Genomic DNA, 21,165 nt, shown 5'->3' with positions numbered 1-21,165 from the left:
CCCCAATTTGCCCCGTGTGGGCTCCTGATCAGTCGGCCAAACCCTCAGATCCCCCTCAGACCCCCTTCCGATCACCTCCCCAGTGCATTGATTGCATCTATTTTCCCCTCTAACCACCCCCTGAGACACCCATCAATCACCTCCTGTCACCCCCCTAGCACTCCTATCCATCAGATCAGGCCCAATACAACCTGTCATCTAAAAGGCCACCCTGCTTATGACCGGTTCCACAAAATTCGCCCCCTCATAGACCACCTGTCATCAAAATTTGCAGATGCTTATACCCCTGAACAGTCATTTTGAGACATTTGGTTTCCAGACTACTCACGGTTTTGGGCCTGTAAAATGCCAGGGCGGTATAGGAACCCCACAAGTGACCCCATTTTAGAAAAAAAGACACCCCAAGGTATTCTGTTAGGTGTATGACGAGTTCATAGAAGATTTTATTTTTTGTCAAAAGTTAGCGGAAATTAATTTTTATTGTTTTTTTTTTCACAAAGTGTCATTTTTCACTAACTTGTGACAAAAAATAAAATCTTCTATGAACTCGCCATACACCTAACGGAATACCTTGGGGTGTCTTCTTTCTAAAATGGGGTCACTTGTGGGGCTCCTATACTGCCCTGGCATTTTAGGGGCCCTAAACCGCAGGGAGTAGTCTAGAAAACAAATGCTTCAAAATGACCTGTGAATAGGACGTTGGGCCCCTTAGCGCACCTAGGCTGCAAAAAAGTGTCACACATGTGGTACCGCCGTACTCAGGAAAAGTAGTATAATGTGTTTTGGGGTGTATTTTTACACATACCCATGCTGGGTGGGAGAAATTTCTATGTAAATGGACAATTGTGTGTAAAAAAATCAAACAATTGTCATTTACAGAGATATTTCTCCCACTTAGCATGGGTATGTGTAAAAATACACCCCAAAACGCATTATACTACTTCTCCTGAGTACGGCGGTACCACATGTGTGACACTTTTTTACACCCTAAGTACGCTAAGGGGCCCAAAGTCCAATGAGTACCTTTAGGATTTCACAGGTCATTTTGCGACATTTGGTTTCAAGACTACTCCTCACGGCTTAGGGCCCCTAAAATGCCAGGGCAGTATAGGAACCCCACAAATGACCCCATTCTAGAAAGAAGACACCCAAAGGTATTCCGTACGGAGTATGGTGAGTTCATAGAAGATTTTATTTTTTGTCACAAGTTAGCGGAAAATGACACTTTGTGAAAAAAAACGATTAAAATCAATTTCCGCTAACTTGTGACAAGAAAATAAAAACTTCTATGAACTCACCATACTCCTAACGGAATACCTTGGGGTGTCTTCTTTCTAAAATGGGGTAATTTAAATGGGGTCAAATATAATGAATTTTTTCCATTTATTTGAAAAATGTCAGCACAGAAAGTTAAAAAAATCATTTTTTTGCCAAAATTCATGTCTTTTTTGATGAATATAATAAAAAGTAAAAATCGCAGGAGCAATCAAATAGCACCAAAAGAAAGCTTTATTAGTGACAAGAAAAGGAGCCAAAATTCATTTAGGTGGTAGGTTGTATGAGCGAGCAATAAACCGTGAAAGCTGCAGTGGTCTGAATGGAAAAAAAGTGGCCGATCCTTAAGGGGTAGAAAGCCCGTGGTCCTCAAGTGGTTAAAGGGAACCTAAACTGAGAATCCTATGGATTTTTCCTTTTAAAATAATACCAGCTGCCTGACTCTCCTGCTGATCCTGTGTCTCTAATGCTTTTAGCCACAGCCCCTCAACAAGCATGCAGATCAGGTGCTGTGACTGAAGTCAGACTGGATTAGCTGCATGCTTGTTTCAGGTGTGTAATTCAGCCACTAATGCAGCCAAAGAGATCAGCTGGACTGCCAAGCAACTGGTATTGTTTAACCAATTAATGGCAAACTGACTTATTAAAACGTCCTGTTTGAGCCTGTTAACGGCAACAAGACGTTTTAATAAGTTGCTCGCTCCCGATGCCGCTCTGCACGTGTGCATGCCACTCCCACTGCCGTTACCCGTTGGGTCTCCATGTTCCATGATTGGGGAAGAGGAGCGAGCGGTCCATTCATAAAACAGGAAGCCGTCACAGTTCAGTAAAATGTGAAAAAAAAAGTGAACACTTCCTAAACAGGAGAGTGTTCACTATCGCCATCTTGTGGCCAAAAAGAAAAATTACACATACAGTCACATACATACACGTACACTTATACACAATATTAATAACATTAATAACTTACACTTCCAAAGTTCCCCCCCCCCCCAAAAAAAAAAACACTTGTAAAAAAAAAAAAATCAATTAAAAAAAAATACATAATTAGTTGCTTTAGGGCCTCAGCTTTTATATTTTATGAGGGAATATCACTATAACTTTACTACAAAACAGACAACAAAACAGAAAAATAACACCTATATTTCCACATAATATATTGTCGCCATAAATTGTGATAGGGACATCATTTAAACGGTTTAATAATTGGGACAACTGAGCAAACAAAATGTGTCAGTTTTAACCACAGGGGAACATTTAATTTTAAAACTATAATGGCCAAAAACTGAGAAATAATGAATTTTTTCCATTATTTTCTTATTTTTCCCGTTAAAACGCATTTAGAATAAAAATATTCTCAGCAAAATGTACTACCCACAGAAAGCCTAATTGGTGGCCAAACAAATGAGGTATAGATCATTTTGTTCTGATAAGTAGTAATAAAGTTATTAGGGAATAAAAGGGAGGAGCACTGACAGGTGAAAATTGATCTGGTCCGTTAGTGTAAAAACAACTTGGGGGTGAACTGGTTAAAGGGAAACATCCATATCCCTCTCAGTTAAGGTTCTCTTTATGCGGAACCTGAGAGGGATATGAAGGTTGCCAAATGTATTACCTTTTAAATCACTGGCCAGGAAAGAGACCATTGTGCTGCTACTGGGGAATGCAGTCTCTTTCTTTTTCCAGTGTTAAGGAGCAAGGTTGCATCTGGTGGATTCAGATGCCCCTCTTCACACTACAGGTGTGCGTTAACATCATAAAAGACAAGTCTCCTAATTGGGTGGCTAACAGTTAAGCCTTATTGTTTAATGTGGGCATCTTTGCCCATTAAAAGAAAAACCAACAATTCAAAAAATTAAACCTTCATTGTAACATCACATCATTTTTTTGTCATATTGATTTTAGGACTGAACCTAAATAAAATAACAAAACATAAATGAAGAAGTAACATTTCCTTTGAACGGTGGATTTACAAGATCAGCATATCAGCAGTTAAAAGAGGAACTCCAGTGAAAGTAACGTATTAAAAAAAAGTGCTTCGTTTTTACAATAATTATATAAATATAAATGATTTAGTCAGTGTTTGCCCATTGTTAAAGCTTTCCTCTCCCTGATTTACATTCTGACATTGATCACATGGTAACATTTTACTGCTGGCAGGTAATGTCAGTGGAAGGAGATGCTGCTTGCTTTTTTTTGCAGTTGGAAACGGCTGTAAACAGCTATTTCCCACAATGCAATGAAGTTCACAGACAGGAAACTGCAATATAAACCTTACAGAGCCCCCTGATCCGTTTGTGAAAAGGAATAGATTTCTCATGTAAAAGGGGGTATTAGCTACTGATTGGGATGAAGTTCCAGTCTTGGTTACGGTTTCTCTTTAAAGAGGAACTGTCACAAAAATCTTAAAATGTAAAACATATACAAATAAGAAGTACATTTTCCCAGAGTAAATGTTGCTGTCACTTACAGTAAGTAGCAGAAATCTGACATTACCGACAGATTTTGGACTAGTCCATCTTTTCGTAGGGGGGTTCTCAGGTTTTTTCTAATTTTTAAAAACTCTTAGTGAATGGCAGTTGCTCCGTCCAACTGCCAAAATAATGTGCAGTGAGCAGGGAGGCTAGCTGACATCATCGTGTAAATCCTTTTTTAGGGAATCCTCTATAATAAAACCCCTGTGTCCCTGCGTGTGCTGTCTCTGTGTAGCTGGTCCATGCTTTTTGCTACTGCGCATGTGCGGGTGGCGGGCGCGTGGGCGCACAGAGAAACATAGACCTAGAGCCCTTTTTAAATGGGCTTAGGTTTGCTAGTGTCATTGTAAAGAATAAAGGCCATGCTGAGAATCCCCCGTGAAGAGATGGACTAGCCCAAAACCTGTCCCCAATGTCAGATTTCTACTACCTGCTGTAAGTGACAGCAACATAGGAGAAAAGTGATTTATGTCTCATTATACTCTGGGAGAAATGTACTTCTTATGTGTATGTGTTTTAAATGTTAAGATTTTCGCGACAGTTCCTCTTTAAGGAAGTTGAAAAAGCCACACACATTTTTGCATCACGGTGAACATTTTTGCATTACAGTTTATTCAAAATACAGCCCAGCTATATTTTTTCTAGTTCATTTACATTAATATCTGTGAATTGCTATATTATTTTCTATAATTAGCTGTAAGGAGTTGTAAAGGGCTGTAACTGAGACTGAGTAATCTTTTTTTTTGAGCAATTAAAACTTTATAGATTTTACAATTACTGTTTGAAAACTTTTGATAAAAACTAGAAATCAGAGCATCTTCGGGAGACTTTTGATTTAGTACTTGGAATTTGTGAGACTTTGTATAGTTCTAATATGCCCTTTGATACTTTTTACCGAAGGGTGACCTCAAGAAGTACTGTTACCGTACATTTCTTACAACTTAGAGAAGGGTCAAATGTGCACAGTACCGTGTGATACGGGATGATTTTTGGATAATAAAACTTTAAAGTGTAATGCATTATATTTTTTTCTTTATTCTATCACCAAGAGTAAATTTTCAAAAAACTATTTCTTGCCAAAGCAAGGACATTTTATCATGGGGGTCATCAGTACTAAGTTTTTTACATGACATAGCAAAGCAGTCCACAGCTTTTTGTGAACTTCTGTGTTCGTTTTTGTGTTTTCATGCCACGTTATTACCCCGGGCCCCTTGAATCACTTGTCATCAGTATAAATAGAATGGATACTTCCAGCTACATAGGATTAAATAGGATTGTTGTCGGCTATAAAATCAAATTCCATTTACCCACTGCTCTGTGTTTATTATGTAGTATTGCAAGCAATTCCAACATAGCTGGGGAGAGGGTAGGTTGTTATCTCCAATCCCACATTCGACAGAGCAGTTCCAATCCAATCGCCTATACCGGTCACGTATTAAACGTATCTTTTCAGACTAAAAGATGTACATGCTCCTAACCCTTAATAGGGATGAGTGTCAACAATATATAATAAGAGAAATTTGAAAAATGAAAAAAATAAAAAAAAGGAAAAAACGAATGCTAGGTGTCTGGCGGCCACCCACAGCAGCGGCCAGACACCGAACATCGCAACAAAGACAATAATCACATCTCACCCTCCCAGACTGGCGTCCGCCTCAATTGCGGCGGCCAGTCTGGGCTGGCGAGAACAAAAATTACCAATTCTGTCCCGACTGGCGTCCATCCCTGGTGGCCAGTCGGGAAAGAAACAGGCAAAAAACCAAAAAGATACTTTGAAGGCCAGCCCAGACTGGCGGCCACATTCCAGCGGCGGCCAGTTCAGGATAGCCAACAAATCAACAGAATAAGAAAATATCAAAAAAGTAAATTTCTCTATAAACCCCTGTCCCTCCCGACCGGCGGCCACCAATTGTGGCAGCCGGTCGGGAAGGACCGGGGAAAAAAAGAAACAGAACCAACCCAAAAAGAAGACTCCAGGCGTCCACACCAAAAAATCATCATCAAGACATCTATCTATAAACACATGGACCCAACTCGCACTCCCGGTTGAGACCACCTGGACCAAGGGCATCTAGCTTCCTAATCCAAAACAGCTCCCGTCTCAATAATATTTTGACCCTATCACCCCCCCCCCCCCTACGTGGTGGGGGGACAGAGTCAATCACCTGGACCCTCAACTGGCTAACATTATGGCGACAGGCAGAAAAATGGCTAGCAACCGCTTGTTCAGATGTGCCGGAGCGGATAGCTGACTTATGCGCTGAGATGCGCATTTTAAGTATCTGTGTGGTCATCCCCACATAAATCAATCCACAGGGGCAACGAAGAAGATACACAACATATGCAGAGTCACATGTGTAATAACCATTGATTGAAAAACGTTTCCCTGTAGTAGGGTGTGTAAAAGTATCTCCTTTAACAATGGAATTACACATATGACACGACAAACAGGGAAAAGTCCCTTTTCTTATAGTAGTTAAATTACCAGTCCGAGAGCCAATATCCGCCCTCACCAAAGTGTCACCAACTGTAGGAGCTCGTCTATATGACATAAGTGGATATTCCTGAAATTCTCTAATCTGTGGAAAGCCTTGTTTTAATAAAGGCCAGTGTTTTCTGACAATTTTCTCAATCTGTTTAGAATTGGTTGAAAAGGTAGTAACAAGAGGAATCCAATCGATCTGTCTGGAGCGTGGTCTTTTAGTTGAGGAGGATCGACTAAAAGGATTGCACAAATCTAGAGGATAATCCCTCTGAACAAATCTATTGGCCATTTCTTTCAGACGTATATCTCTCAATGTAACATCAGACACTATTCTATTTACACGTTCAAATTGGTTTTTAGGAATATTATTAGCAATATGAGAAGGATGGAAACTCCTATAATGGAGCAATGCATTTCTGTCAGTAGACTTCCTAAATAGATCGGTGGTCAATTTTCCTCCAACTTTCATGACCACCGTATCCAAGTAGGACACAGAATGTGTACTACAAGTGTACGTAAGGGAAATGTATGGACAACATGCATATAGATCTTTAATAAAGCATTCAAGGGTCAAACGTGGCCCCGCCCAAATAAAAAAAACATCATCAATGTATATCCACCACCCCTTGGAGTGGCGGAGAAACAATTGATTCGTATACACAAATGAATCTTCGTAAAGACCCATGTATAAATTAGCATAAGTCGGGGCCACATTTGACCCCATAGCTGTACCTCTGCATTGTTCATAAAATATGTTCTCAAATAAGAAATAATTCCTCCTCAAGATCACCTCCAACAGATCGATAAGAAAACGTCTCTGATCATCAAATACATCTGAACAAGTTTGCAAATAATGAGAGACCGCCTTCACACCTCCATCATGAGGGATGGAGGTGTAGAGTGACTCTACATCAATTGTAACTAATAAGTCCTCATCATCTAGATTCTCAAATTTATCAATCACCTCCAGGAACACTTGGGTGTCCCTAAGGTAAGACGGTAAGGCTACTACCATAGGTCTAAGAATGCAATCTAAGTATTTAGCAATTGAAGAAAATAATGAATTTACACCAGAAACGATTGGCCGACCAGGTGGATCGACCAATCGTTTGTGTATTTTTGGAAGCACATACATAAAAGGAGTCACAGGGTTGTCCTAAACCAGAAAAGTAGCTAGATCCCTATCTATGATGTTTTTGTCCAGAGCATTCTTCAACAAACGATCTATCAACCTTCTCAGATCCCAAATTGGGTCTCGATCTAAAATTCTATAGACACTTCTATCCCCCAACTGACATAAAATCTTAGCACGATAATTAAGTGTCCATTACGACAACTGAGCCCCCCTTATCGGCGGGCTTAATTGTTAGGGCCTTATTGGCCTTAAGACATTTAAGAGCTTCCTGTTCTTGTTTATTAAGATTCTTCATTGCTTGAGAACCAGATCCTTGTAGCTCCTGAATGTCCCGTTGCAGATTCCCTAAGAATGTATCAATCACTTGGTTGGACGGGGGGCAGAAAGAGCTCTTATTTCGTAATGGGGTGTCCTTAAGTCTCAAGGGCCCCATAGTTGGTAAGCCGCTGCTGTGGGTGGCCGCCAGACACCTAGCATTAGTTTTTTCCTTTTTTTATTTATTTTTTTCATTTTTCAAATTTCTCTTATTATATATTGTTGACACTCATCCCTATTAAGGGTTAGGAGCATGTACATCTTTTAGTCTGAAAAGATAAGTTTAATACGTGACCGGTATAGGCGATTAGATTGGAACGTCTATGTCTTAGACGATTTACGCTTCCGGGTTTTTACGCGTACGTTTTTACGCATACGCATTGAATCTAACCGCATGCGGATTTTCAATACGGATTTCCGCGTGGCGGTTGAATGACGTTTTTCCTATTTAGAACATGCTCTACCCTTATTAGTCGGCCCTCCAGTGGCCATTTTAAAATTATTGGAGTATATAAATAGATGTAGTTCCCCATCAGGTCCTCCACCAGATGGGAGGGCCTTCAAGCAGGAACTTAGCCTGATTGGTTGATGACAGGGCGTCCAGACCATTTTGATTGGCTCCCTAGTGGAGCAAGTACTATTTAAAGCTGATTGTGTTTCATGTATTCAGAGGGCTTGTCAGCTTGAGAAAGAGAGGAGTCTCAGCGAACCACAATAGATTTCAATGGGGAGGCGAACTTTGAAAACTAGAAACATTTATGATGGCCACAAAAGTGATGGAAAAGATGTTTCAAGGGGTTTAACATCTACGTTTTTGCATGGATGAGTGGGATAGACGCCAAAAGTCTATGGGGGGAAAAAAGCATAGGGGATCAAGTCGCTGATATCGCCTTCACTGCGACTCACCATGTTTGTCACCTCCTCAAAAGGCCGCATGAGCCTGCAGGCATTTTGCATGAGTGTCCAGTTCTTGGGCCAGAACATCTCCATCTCCCAGACTGTGTCCTTCTACTGTAGTTGTAGAGATACTGGGTGACGGCTTTCTCCTGTTGTAGCAGGCGGTCAAACATGATCAGGGTCGAATTCCAGTGAGTCAGGCTATCACAAATCAAGCGTCTCACCGGCAAGTTGTTTCTCCACTGAATGTCCTCAAACCGTGTCATGGCCGTGTAAGACCGCCTGAAATGCCCACACAACTTCCTGGCCTGCTTCAGGACGTCCTGTAAGCCTGGGTACTTAGACACAAATCTCTAAATGATGAGATTCAGCACGTGCCATGCAGGGAACATGTGTCAACTTTCCCAAATTCAAAGCTGAAATTAGATTGCAGCCGTTGTCACACACCACGTTGCCGATGTCCAGTTGGTGCAGGGTCAGCCACCGATGCACCTGTTTGTTAAGAGCAGCCAGGAGAGCTGCTCCAGTGTGACTCTCCGCTTTGAGGCAAGACATGTCAAATATGGCGTGACACCGTCGTACGTGGCATGCAGCATAGGCCCTGGGGAGCCAGGGCTGTGTAGCTGGAGAGGAGATTGCAGCACCAGTAGAGTTGAACTGTCACTCAGCCAAGGAGGAGGAGAAGGACGACAGCGAAGAGGATGTAGCAGGAGGAGAGGAGGTGGCAGCAGGCCTGCCTGCAAGCCGTGGAGGTGTCACAAGTTCCGCTGCACAGCCACATACTCCCTGCTTGCCAGCGGTCACCAGATTGACCCAATGGGCTGTTTAAGTAATGTACCTGCCCTGACCATGCTTGGCAGACCAGGCATCCGTGGTCAGATGGACCCTTGACCCAACGCTGTGTGCCAGAGATGACACCACTTGCCTCTCAACTTCATGGTACAGTTTGGGTATCGCCTTTTTTGAGAAATAATTGCGGCCTGGTATCTTCCACTGTGGTGTCCCAATGGCCACAAATTTTTGGAAGGCCTCAGAGTCCACCAGCTGGTATGGTAGCAGCTGGCGAGCTAACAGTTTCGCCAAGCGAGCTGTCAAATGCTGGGCAAGGGGGTGACTAGCACACATTGGCTTCTTCCGCTCAAAGATTTCCCTCACGGACACCTGGCTGCTGCTGTGGGCAGAGGAGTGATTGTGAAGGTGCAAGGAAGAAAGCGGCTGAAGATGATGCACCTGAAGGAGGAAGAGGAGAAGGAGGGTGGCTTTTATTTTGTGTGCTGCTTTTCCTCAGGTGGTCTTCCCATTGCAGTTTGTGTCTTTTCAGCATGTGCCTTTGTAAGGCAGTTGTCCCTACGTGGGTGTTGGCCTTTCCACGGCTCAATTTTTGGAGGCAGAGAGAAGAGATGGCATTGCTCTGATCTGAGGCAGACACACACAAAAAAATTCCAAACCCCCTTGGGTGTGGGCACTATGGTGACCTCAGCAGCTGACGTTGAAGGGCATGTTGGCTGGCTGTTCATAGGTGGTGATACATGGCGCTGGACACTGCCACCAGCTGTTTCTGATGATGAGCTCCCCCTGCTTCTTTCAGCAACTCGTCTCCTCCTACTCCTCTCTGACTCCCCCTCTGAACTGTCCCCCTGTTCATCTCCCCTATTGGGAACCCACGTGGCATCCGTATCATCATAATCATCCTCCCCAGTTTCGCTTGCCTCGGACACCTCATATACTGCACCAACATCAGGTAATTCATCATCCTCCTCCTCACACGTTACGTCCATAGTGACGCCTAACTCAGACATATTAGGTGGTGTAACTTGCTTAGCACCTTCATCTTGTTGTAACAACAATGGCTGTGCATCAGTAATTTCCCCACCAAATAACTCCTGCGAAGTGTCAAATGCAGCGGATGTGGTGATAGTAGTAGCGCTGGTGGCTGCAGAAGATGAGGTGTTCTGTGTTAAATAGTCAACCACGTCCTCACAATCTTCAGAGTTGATGGGACGTGCCTTCTTCTGAGCACTGTACTTTGGGCCAGGGCCGCACTAAATCACGTCAGCATGACCTCGAACAGACCTGTCGGGTGACCTGCCTCTGGGTCTGCCCATACCTCTCCCTCTACCTGTTTTGTCCATATCGGGGGGGGGGGATGAAGTGAAAGGTATGCACTGACTTGACTAATACAATGTGTAGTCACACAGGTGCAGTGAAAGGTATGCAGTGACTGGTATTACAATACAATGTGCAGCTGTCACACACAGGCAGGTACCGGACAGGCACAGTGACACTGTGTGCACTCACGTAGGTAGGTGGGTGCACTGAATAACAGGTAGGTATATGCAGTGGTGGGTATTACAAATGTGCACCTGTCACACACAGACAGGTACCGGACAGGCACAGTGACACTGCGTGCACTCACATAGGTAGGTGGGTGCACTGAAGTGAACCACAGGTAGATATGTACAGTGATGGGTATTACAATGTGCACTTATCACACACAGACAGGTACTGGACAGGCGCAGTGACACTGCGTGCACTCAAGTAGGTAGGTGGGTGCACTGAAGTGAACAACAGGTAGGTATATGCAGTGATGGGTATTACAAATCTGCACCTGGCACAGTAGTAATTACCACCAAGGGGCCAAAGGCCAGCTGCGACTGACTGACAGGGATGTATATAATGCAAGTGAGCCACACACAAAAAAAAAAAGAATAGATCACAAGAACAAGATTAGCTCTCAAAAGAGTTGTTGAGGGGTGCTTCTTTAGCAATAAGAGTTAGCAAGCAGCAAGCTAACAAGACTACAAGAGCCTAACTAAGCTTTCCCTATGTGAGTCTGCAGCAGCTATCCCTTCTCTAATTACTGCAGGCACACGAGTGAGTGGAAAGCTTGACGCTGTCTGCCTTTTATACGGGGGGGGGGGGGGGGCTCCAGGAGGGAGTGTCGCCTGATTGGCTACAATGTGCCTGCTGACTGTGATGTAGCGGGTCAAAGTTGACCCTCATGATGCACTATGGGGGTGAATCGAACTTCCGGTAAAGTTCGCGGTTCTCTGCGATTGCGAACCACGGAAGTTCGCCGGTTCCCGTTCGCCGGCGAACAGTTCGGGCCATCTCTATCTGCTATTAGAGTTGGGCCGAACCTCCGATTTTAGGTTCGCGAACCCTGTTCGCGAACTTCCGCGAAAGGTTCGGTTCACGAAAAAGTTCGCGAACCGCAATAGACTTCAATAGGGAGGCGAACTTTCAAAGTTTTGAAAAATTCTATCAACTGGAAAAATGATAGAAAACATGTTTCAAAAGCTCTAATACCTGGAGCCACACCTAATTGAGTGAAATACACATCACTGCTGGAGGACCCGCCCACCCTCCCTCCTCCAAGCAAGGTCCTTTATACCATTTGCCTGCCTACACTAATTAGTTATGGGACAGCTGCTACACACTCTGCTAGGGAAATTTTAATTTCCCTCCTCCCTCCTCCCCTTTTACCTCCTACCGGAGGGAGGAGGGTCTCTTCTGCCAGGGAATTATACTATTTTAAAAACCAGTATACATCATACCATAGCTGGTACATCATACCATAGCTGGGGATACATACATGAGTATACATCATATCATAGCTGGGGATACATACATGAGTATACATCATACCATAGCTGGGAATCGAACCCAGATCTCACTGTGTGGTGGGCACGTCACCCTAAGCACTGTACCACTACAGAAGTAAGTGAAGCTAGCCTAAAATGTAACATTTATGCTCAATGCAATAGAACCATTAGGTTGCTTAAAGGAGAACTGTAGTGAGAGGTATATGGAGGCTGCCATATTGATTTCCTTTTAAGCTATACCAGTTGCCTGGCAGCCCTGCTGATCTATTTGGCTGCAGTAGTGTGAATCACACCAGAAACAAGCATGCAGCTAATCTTGTCAGATCTTACAAAAATGTCAAACACCAGATCTGCTGCATGCTTGTTCAGGGTCTAGGGCTAAAAGTATTGGAGGCAGAGGATCTGCAGGATAGCCAGGTAACTGGTATTGCTTAAAAGGAAATCAATATGGTAGCCTCCATACACCTTTCACTACAGTTCTCCTTTAAAGGGAACCTTAACTGAGAGTGATATGGCTGTTTCCTGTAAACAATACCAGTTGCCTGGCAGTCCAGCTGATCTTTGTGACTGCAATAGTGGCTGAATCCCACCCTGAAACAAGCATGCAGCTAATCCAGTCTGACTTCAGTCAGAGCACCTGATCTGCATGCTTGTTCAGGGGCTGTGGCTAAAAGTATTAGAGACACAGGATCAGCAGGCGATTCAGGCAACTGGTATTATTTTAAAAGGAAAAATCCATATCCTTCTCCGTTTAGGCTCCCTTTAAGGATTTGTAGCATAAAAGCCAACTCACATTGGCTGGGATTTGAACTTGGGTCTCACTGTATGGTGGACAAGCACACTAACCACTATACCAACTGAAGCTGGCCTGAAATTGCTGGCCTGAAATTGCTGGCCTAAAATGTACTATTTATGCTCAATACAAGAGAAAAAGTAGACAAGACAAATAACACAAAAGAGAAGGCCATGTCTGGCTAAACTGTAAGCAGTGGCTGCATGGTGTAATGGATAAGGGCGCTGCCTCTGACAAAGGAGACCAGAGTTCAAATCTCAGCTCTGTCTGTTCAGTAAGCCAGCACCTATTCAGTAGGAGACCTTAGGCAAGTCTTCCTAACACTGCTACTGCCTATAGAGCATGCCCTAGTGGCTGCAGCTCTGGTCCTTTGAGTCCGCCAGGAGAAAAGTGTGATATAAATGTTATTTGTCTTGTCTACTTTTTCTCTTGTATTGAGCATAAATAGTAAATTTCAGGCCAGCAATTTCAGGCCAGCTTCAGTTGGTATAGTGGTTGGTGTGCTTGTCCACCATACAGTGAGACCCAGGTTCAAATCCCAGCCAATGTGAGTTGGTTTTTATGCTACAAATCCTTAAAGGGAGCCTAAACGGAGAAGGATATGGATTTTTCCTTTTAAAATAATACCAATTGCCTGAATCGCCTGCTGATCCTGTGTCTGTAATACTTTTAGCCACAGCCCCTGAACAAGCATGCAGATCAGGTGCTCTGACTGAAGTCAGACTGGATTAGCTGCATGCTTGTTTCAGGGTGTGATTCAGCCACTATTGCAGTCACAAAGATCAGCTGGACTGCCAGGCAACTGGTATTGTTTACAGGAAACAGCCATATCACTCTCAGTTAAGGTTCCCTTTAAAGGAGAACTGTAGTGAAAGGTATATGGAGGCTACCATATTGATTTCCTTTTAAGCAATACCAGTTACCTGGCTATCCTGCAGATCCTCTGCCTCCAATACTTTTAGCCCTAGACCCTGAACAAGCATGCAGCAGATCTGGTGTTTGACATTTTTGTAAGATCTGACAAGATTAGCTGCATGCTTGTTTCTGGTGTGATTCACACTACTGCAGCCAAATAGATCAGCAGGGCTGCCAGGCAACTGGTATAGCTTAAAAGGAAATCAATATGGCAGCCTCCATATACCTCTCACTACAGTTCTCCTTTAAGCAACCTAATGGTTCTATTGCATTGAGCATAAATGTTAAATTTTAGGCTAGCTTCTCTTACTTCTGTAGTGGTACAGTGCTTAGGGTGATGTGCCCACCACACAGTGAGATCTGGGTTCGTTTTCCAGCTATGGTATGATGTATACTCATGTATGTATTCCCAGCTATGGTATGATGTACCAGCTATGGTATGATGTATACTGGTTTTTAAAATAGTATAATTCCCTGGCAGAAGAGACCCTCCTCCCTCTGGTAGGAGGGAGGAGGGAATAGGTAGGAGGGAGGTAGGAGGGAGGTGGGAGGGTGCAATTAAAATCTCCCTAGCAGAGTGTGTACCAGCTGTCCCATAATTAATTAGTGTAGGCAGACAACTGAGTAAAATGGTATAAAGGACCTAGCTTAAAGGGAGGGTGGGCAGGTTCTCTAGCACTGAGAGCAGTGTTTGACAATAACATGTCTGCTGACAGTGATATAGAGGGTCAAAATTTTGCTCTAATAGATCATTATGGGGCGAATCGAACTTCCGCAAAAGTTCGCCTGATGCAGGCGAACGCGAACCCCCAAAGTTCGCCTGGAACCGTTCGCAGGTGAACCGTTCGGCCCAACTCTATCTGCTATGTGGGTGGAACTGACTGCTCCTTCTTGCGTGTGGTGCATCTGCCGGGCACTCTTACTGTGTGCCTCTGACATTATTACAGAGACACAGGCTATTAAGTACAGTACAGAGTGGGAAGCATGGTAAGTAAGGAGAAAAAGAATGGCAACATGTCTGCTGCCTTGAAAAATAGGACAGACGTGTGTGTGTTGCATGCTGGGCTACAACACAACAGAAACTCAAGCCTCACAGAAACTTTTTATCTACAATTCCCAATAGAGCACTTAGCTATAATTCAGTGTGTTACAATAATCTGATGGTCCACATTCACAACTTCATCCACTATCAAACTATATTTCAGTGCCCCCTCTACTTCCCTCCTGTTTTTGAACATCAGAAGTGTAAGAGCAGAGTAAGGCTACAATGGATACCAGCCAGATGTGGTGCCAATGCAATATAATGGCAACGTATCCATAGCAGCACACAAAGCACTGCTGCATGCATTTTCAGCATGCAGCCAGGTGCGTAACTACTGGGGCAGCTTCTGTGACGGCATGGGGGCCCAGAGCTGTAGGGGGCTCCCAAGTACTACTTAAATCCCTATGATAAAGAAGTCCATCATTCTAATCAGGTGTTTTTGTGGCTACACTTGTTATGGGTGTGAAGATTTTGATGGCCACTCTTGTTTTATGACCCTTGTGAGATGAGCCTCCATTCTGCGGGGGTCACCAGGGGTTGCCAAGGGAAAGGGTGTAAAAATTGGAGGGCTCCATCAAAGTTTTGCTGGGAGGCCCCATGATTTATAGTTACGCCCCTGCATGCAGTAGATCTATTGTCATTACAAAGGCAGGCATTTGTGAAGCAATGCATCCGCTACAGCAGAACATCCCCTGTAAACATAGTCTAAAGGTGCATGAAGTGAGAAACAGCACTTCCAGCAGGCAGGACTCAGTCAGGCACATTCTCTTAAGTGGACACCAGGTGGTGTTTAGGATGATGACAGAATGCGAATGAACTAACAATGTGCCAGCACTTAACCACTTCCCGACCGCCTAACGCACAGGGGCGGCTGGGAAGTGGAGCCCGCAAGGACCAGCTCACCCACAGAGGCGGTGGTCCTTGTAAGGGCATGGGCGGAGCGATCGCGTCATCCGTGACGGGATCCTCCGCCAGCGCCATACCCGCCGTAATATCCCGCCGGCCATACAGAAGCGCCGGCGGGATGTTAACCCCGCGATCGCCGCATGCAAAGTGTATAATACACTTTGTAATGTTTACAAAGTGTATTATACAGGCTGCCTCCTGCCCTGGTGGTCCCAATGTCCGAGGGACCACCAGGGCAGGCTGCAGCCACCCTATGTCGCACCCAAGCAAACTGATTTCTCCCCCCCTGCCCCAGATTGCCCACAGCACCCCTCAGACCCCCCCCCCCCTGCCCACCCCCCAGACCCCTGTTTGCACCCAATCACCCCCCTAATCACCCATCAATCACTCCCTGTCACTATCTGTCAACGCTATTTTTTTTTATTCCCCCCCTGCCCCCTGCCGATCACCCCCACCCCTCAGATTCTCCCCAGACCCCCCCCCCTGTGTACTGTATGCATCTATCCCCCTGATCACCTGTCAATCACCTGTCAATCACCTGTCAATCACCCATCAATCACCCATCAATCACCCCCTGTCACTGCCACCCATCAATCAGCCCCTAACCTGCCCCTTGCGGGCAATCTGATCACCCACCCACACCAATAGATCGCCTGCAGATCCGACGTCAGATCACCTCCCAAGTGCAGTATTTACATCTGTTATCTACCCTAAACACCCACTAATTACCCATCAATCACCCATCAATCACCCCCTATCACCACCTGTCACTGTTACCCATCAGATCAGACCCTAATCTGCCCCTTGCGGGCACCCAATCACCCCCCTACCCGCTCAGATTGCCCTCAGACCCCCCTTATCAATTCGCCAGTGCAATATTTACATCTGTGCTTCCCTGTAATAATCCACTGATCACCTGTCAATCACCTGTCAATCACCCATCAATCACCCCCTGTCACTGCCACCCATCAATCACCCCCTGGCACTGCCACCCATCAATCTGCCCCTAACCTGCCCCTTGCGGGCAATCTGATCACCCACCCACACCAATAGATCACCTGCAGATCCGACGTCAGATCACCTCCCAAGTGCAGTGTTTACATCTGTTATCTACCTTAAACACCCACTAATTACCCATCAATCACCCCCTATCACCACCTGTCACTGTTACCCATCAGATCAGACCCTAATCTGCCCCTTGCGGGCACCCAATCACCCGCCTACATGTTCAGATTGCCCTCAGACCCCCTCTTATCAATTCGCCAGTGCATTAGTTACATCTGTTCTTCCCTGTAATAACCCACTGATCACCTGTCAATCACCCATCAATCACCCCCTGTCACTGCCACCCATCAATCACCCACTGGCACTGCCACTCATCAATCAGCCCCTAACCTGCCCCTTGCGGGCAATCTGATCACCCACCCACACCAATAGTTCGCCCGCAGATCCGACGTCAGATCACCTCCCAAGTGCAGTGTTTATATCTGTTCTCTACCCTAAACACCCACTAATTACCCATCAATCACCCCCTGTCACTGCTACCTATCAGATTAGACCCCTATCTGCCCCTAGGGCACTCAATCACCCGCCCACACCCTCAGAATGCCCTCAGGCCCCAGCCCTGATCACCTCGCCAGTGCATTGCTTGCATCTATTCCCCCCTCTAATCACACCTTGAGACACCCATCAATCACCTCCTGTCACCCCCTAGCACACCTACCCATCAGATCAGGCCCTAATTTGCCCCGTGTGGGCTCCTGATCACTCGGCCAAACCCTCAGATCCCCCTCAGACCCCCTTCCGATCACCTCTCCAGTGCATTGATTGCATCTATTTTCCCCTCTAACCACCCCTGAAACACCCATCAATCACCTCCTGTCACCCCCCTAGCACTCCTATCCATCAGATCAGGCCCAATACAACCTGTCATCTAAAAGGCCACCCTGCATATGACCGGTTCCACAAAATTTGCCCCCTCATAGACCACCTGTCATCAAAATTTGCAGATGCTTATACCCCTGAACAGTCATTTTGAGACATTTGGTTTCCAGACTACTCACGGTTTTGGGCCCGTAAAATGCCAGGGCGGTATAGGAACCCCACAAACTGACGGTTTAGGGCCCCTAAAATGCCAGGGCAGTATAGGAACCCCACAAGTGACCCCATTTTAGAAAAAAGACACCCCAATGTATTCTGTTAGGTGTATGACGAGTTCATAGAAGATTTTATTTTTTGTCAAAAGTTAGCAGAAATTGATTTTTTTTTTTTCACAAAGTGTAATTTTTCACTAACTTGTGACAAAAAATAAAATCTTCTATGAACTCGCCATACACCTAACGGAATACCTTGGGGTGTCTTCTTTCTAAAATGGGGTCACTTGTGGGGTTCCTATACTGCCCTGGCATTTTAGGGGCCCTAAACCGTGAGGAGTAGTCTAGAAAACAAATGCCTCAAAATGACCTGTGATTAGGACGTTGGGCCCCTTAGCGCACCTAGGCTGCAAAAAAGTGCCACACATGTGGTATCGCCGTACTCAGGAGAAGTAGTATAATGAGTTTTGGGGTGTATTTTTACACATACCCATGCTGGGTGGGATAAATCTCTCTGCAAATGGACAACTGTGTGTAAAAAAAAAATCAAGCAATTGTCATTTACAGAGATATTTCTCCCACCCAGCATGGGTATGTGTAAAAATACACCCCAAAACACATTATACTACTTCTCCTGAGTACGGCGGTACCACATGTGTGGCACTTTTTTACACCCTAAGTGCTCTAAGGGGCCCATAGTCCAATGAGTACCTTTAGGATTTCACAGGTCATTTTGCGACATTTGGTTTCAAGACTACTCCTCACGGTTTAGGGCCCCTAAAATGCCAGGGCAGTATAGGAACCCCACAAATGACCCCATTCTAGAAAGAAGACACCCAAACGTATTCCGTTAGGAGTATGGTGAGTTCATAGAAGATTTTATATTTTGTCACAAGTTAGCGGAAATTGATTTTTATTGTTTTTTTCACAAAGTGTCATTTTCCGCTAACTTGTGACAAAAAATAAAATCTTCTATGAACTCACCGTACTACTAACGGAATACCTTGGGGTGTCTTCTTTCTAGAATGGGGTCATTTGTGGGGTTCCTATACTGCCCTGGCATTTTAGAGGCCCTAAACCGTGAGGAGTAGTCTTGAAACCAAATGTCGCAAAATGACCTGTGAAATCCTAAAGGTACTCATTGGACTTTGGGCCCCTTAGCGCACTTAGGGTGTAAAAAAGTGCCACACATGTGGTACCGCCGTACTCAGGAGAAGTAGTATAATGTGTTTTGGGGTGTATTTTTACACATACCCATGCTGAGTGGGAGAAAGATCTCTGTAAATTGACAATTGTGTGTAAAAAAAAATTAAAAAATTGTCATTTACAGAGATATTTCTCCCACCCAGCATCGGTATGTGTAAAAATACACCCCAAAACACATTATACTACTTCTCCTGAGTACGGCAATACCACATGTGTGGCCCTTTTTTGCAGCCTAACTGCGCTAAGGGGCCCAAAGTCCAATGAGCACCTTTAGGCTTTACAGGGGTGCTTACAAATTAGCCCCCCAAAATGCGAGGACAGTAAACACACCCCACAAATGACCCCATTTTGGAAAGTAGACACTTCAAGGTATTCAGAGAGGGGCATGGTGAGTCCGTGGCAGATTTCATTTTTTTTTTTGTCGCAAGTTAGAAGAAATTTTTTTTTTTTTTTGTCACAAAGTGTCATTTTCCGCTTACTTGTGACAAAAATTAATATCTTCTATGAACTCACTATGCCTCTCAGTGAATACTTTGGGATGTCTTCTTTCCAAAATGGGGTCATTTGTGGGGTATTTATACTATCCTGGAATTCTAGCCCCTCATGAAACATGTCAGGTGGTCAGAAAAGTCATAGATGCTTGAAAATGGGAAAATTCACTTTTTGCACCATAGTTTGTAAACGCTATAACTTTTACCCAAACCAATAAATATACACTGAATGTTTTTTTTTTTAATCAAAAACATGTTTGTCCACATTTTTCGCGCTGCATGTATACAGAAATTTTACTTTATTTGAAAAATGTCAGCACAGAAAGTTAAAAAAAATCATTTTTTTGCCAAAATTCATGTCTTTTTTGATGAATGTAATAAAAAGTAAAAATCGCAGGAGCAATCAAATAGCACCAAAAGAAAGCTTTATTAGTGACAAGAAAAGGAGCCAAAATTCATTTAGGTGGTAGGTTGTATGAGCGAGCAATAAACCGTGAAAGCTGCAGTGGTCTGAATGGAAAAAAGTGGCCGGTCCTTAAGGGGGGTAAAGCCCGTGGTCCTCAAGTGGTTAAAGAGACACTGAAGCGGAAAAAAAAATATGATGATTTGTATGTTTAGTACAGCTAAGAAATAATACATTAGGAGCAGAGACATAAGTCTAATATTGTTTCCAGTACTGGAAGAGTTAAGAGAAACTCCAGTTGTTATCTATGCAAAACAGCCATTGAGCTCCACGATTTTCAAGACTTTCAAAGTCGCAGAGAGCTCCTCTTTTGAAGCTTGTTATCTTAACTGTCAGTCACTCTATTTTCTTTTTCTCTGCCAGAGGAAAGGTCAAAAGTTCGCTGGGCTGCTCTGTAAAATCTTTTAGAATGCTGAATAGTGTATAAACTGCAAATATTAGAGAATGATGCACTGTTATAAAAAAAACCATATAACTGAAAATAAAAATATGAGAATATTTTCTTTGCTACTAATGTTCTAGTAATTATCCGTACTACACAACCAATTCATTATGTCATAATTTTTTTTCGCTTCATTGTCTCTTTGAGGTTCATCAGGAGTCTTGTTTAACTCATTTATTTACAATGCTGGAGCACCATTTGCTGCTATGCTGCATTGTATAAATCTTTCAATAGAGCCCTGCTTGATATTTTAATAAACAAATGTTTACTAACTGACCTCTCTTCAGCGGTTTCTGCCTCCGTGTTTTGACATGTCATTTTATGTACTTACATAAAGACATTGTTAAATTCCAACACACACAAAAAAAACCACACAAATTTCACTTGCAACACTTTCAAAAGGAACAGCCCCGTTTCTTGCCCCGTGCGGAGCGTGCCGCCGCCCGGGGCGCTGTTGGGAGGGGGGCGCTATAATGGAGGGGGGAGCCGGAGCCGCGGGGAGGGCAGCCTGACCTCTCCCTCCCTCTCCTCTCCCCGGCGCCCTCCGTGCTCCCCCCTCAGATGCAGAGTTCGTGAGCAGCAGGGAAGCGCTGTTTACAACTCACCGGCTGCCTGGCTCCAAGCGCTG

Source organism: Hyperolius riggenbachi, chromosome 1 (assembly GCF_040937935.1).
Source record: "Hyperolius riggenbachi isolate aHypRig1 chromosome 1, aHypRig1.pri, whole genome shotgun sequence".
Taxonomy (NCBI): Eukaryota; Metazoa; Chordata; class Amphibia; order Anura; family Hyperoliidae; genus Hyperolius; species Hyperolius riggenbachi.
Note: the sequence above shows the minus strand (reverse complement) of the source record.